Source organism: Tachyglossus aculeatus, chromosome 1 (assembly GCF_015852505.1).
Source record: "Tachyglossus aculeatus isolate mTacAcu1 chromosome 1, mTacAcu1.pri, whole genome shotgun sequence".
In the NCBI taxonomy this organism is placed as follows: Eukaryota; Metazoa; Chordata; class Mammalia; order Monotremata; family Tachyglossidae; genus Tachyglossus; species Tachyglossus aculeatus.
The window spans coordinates 27,241,063-27,243,102 of record NC_052066.1 but is presented as its reverse complement, the minus strand read 5'-3'; positions in this window follow the sequence as shown (position 1 = coordinate 27,243,102).

The following is a 2,040-nucleotide window of genomic DNA, read 5'->3' as shown; positions in this document are numbered from 1 at the left end:
TGGTGTGGGGTCTCTTTGGTAATGGTGAACTAGTAGGCCTGTCCTTTTGGGTTGGGGGTAACAAGTTTCTGTGCCTTTTGTGGTCACAGCTCCTACGACTCAGTAATCCATAGGGGACCCATATCCCTTCCCAACTATCTCATTTGACAAAACCTGGGAATAAACAAATTGATTTATGTAGATCTAATCAAGTAATTTTAAAGCCCCATAGTACTTGTGGCTGACGATAGTTACCCAGCAGCAATTTATAGAGATTCCTATAAAAGTACTCCCCGAAAAAAAGGGAAGGAACTTGTTCATCACTCTGGTATAATGATCAAGCCAAGAGGTCCACAACAATGCAGTTTATTGGCTCACCCTGGACACCTTTCATACTTTTCAACATTCCCTGTGCCTCCCAGCTCTGCTCTGAAGGTGGACATCCTCGCCTCAGATGTCGGTCTAGGTCCAGAGCATTCCTGAGATGGATTCTCAAATTTTGGGGTGTCCCCTGGTCAGGAGTCTGCAGTTCTTGCAAAAGGGTCATGGTCAGGTCAGCTAGATTGACCTTGGGCTGATGGCCTGGTGGAGGTTTTTCTGCCTCTTCAATATTGCCAATATCAATAGCTTTCTTGGTGGTGTTGGGTTGATCCATTCTTTGTTGAAGCCCCTAGTCAGTCGATCGTATTTAGAGAAGCAGCGTGGCTTAGGGGAAAGAGCACGGGCTTGGGAGTCAGAAGTCATGGGTTCTAATCCCGACTCCACTACTTGTCTGCTGTGTGACCTTGGGCAAGTCACATAAATTCTCTGTGCCTATGTTATCTCATCTGTAAAATGGGCATTAAGACTGTGTGCCCCACGTGAGACAACTTGATTACCCCGTATCTATCCCAGTGCTTAGAACAGTGCTTGGCACATAGTAAGTGCTTAACAAATACCATAATTATTATTATTACTGAGAGCAGATCACTGTACTAAGTGCTTTGAAGAGTAGAATATAACAATATATTGGTTTTGACACCTGTCTGCATGTTTTGTTTTGTTGTCTGTCTCCCCCTTCTAGACTGTGAGCCCGTTGTTGGGTAGAGACCATCTCTATATGTTGCCGACTTGTACTTCCCAAGCGCTTAGTACAGTGCTCTGCACACAGTAAGCACTCAATAAATATGATTGAATGAATGAATGAATGAACAATACAACAGACACAGTCCCTGCCCATAATGAGCATATAATCTACGTCCCTTCTCTGCTGTGCTTGTAACTGTCCTGATCTTATCCTCCTTTTGTGTTCTATTTGCTGTTGTGTGGCTCCTGCCAGGAACTGTTGACTCCACCCCATTTTCCTACTCCTTCCAATTGTCCCCATGTTTACAGAGAAGCAGCATGGTGTAGTAGAGAAGCAGCAAGGTGTAGTGGAAAGAGCACGGGCTGGGAGTCAGAAGGTCATGGGTTTTAATCCTGGCTCCGCCACTTCTCTGCTATGTGATCTTGAATGAGTCACTTCACTTCTCTGTGCCTCAGTTCCTTCATCTGTAAAATGGGGATTGAGATTGTGAGCCCTACATGGGACAGAGACTGTGTCCAACCCAATTTTCTTGTAATAATAATAATAATAATAATAATGATAATAATAATGGCATTTAAGTGCTTACTATGTGTAAAGCACTGTTCTAAGCACTGGGGAGGTTACAAGGCAATCAGGTTGTCCCACAGGGGGCTCACAGTCTTCATCCCCATTTTACAGATGAGGTAACTGAGGCCCAGAGAAATTAAATGACTTGCCCAAAGTCACACAGTCTTCTAGACTGTAAGCCCGTTGCTGGGTAGGGACCGTCTCTATTTGTTGCCAATTTGTACTTCCCAAGCGCTTAGTACAGTGCTCTGCACACAGTAAACGCTCAATGAATACGATTGAATGAATTGGTGGAGCCGGGATTTGAACCCATGACCTCTGACTCCAAAGCCTGTGCTCTTTCCACTGAGCCATGCTGCATGCTGCTTGTATCCACCCCAGCGATTAGCACAATGCTTGGTACATAGTAAGTGCTTAACAAATACTAT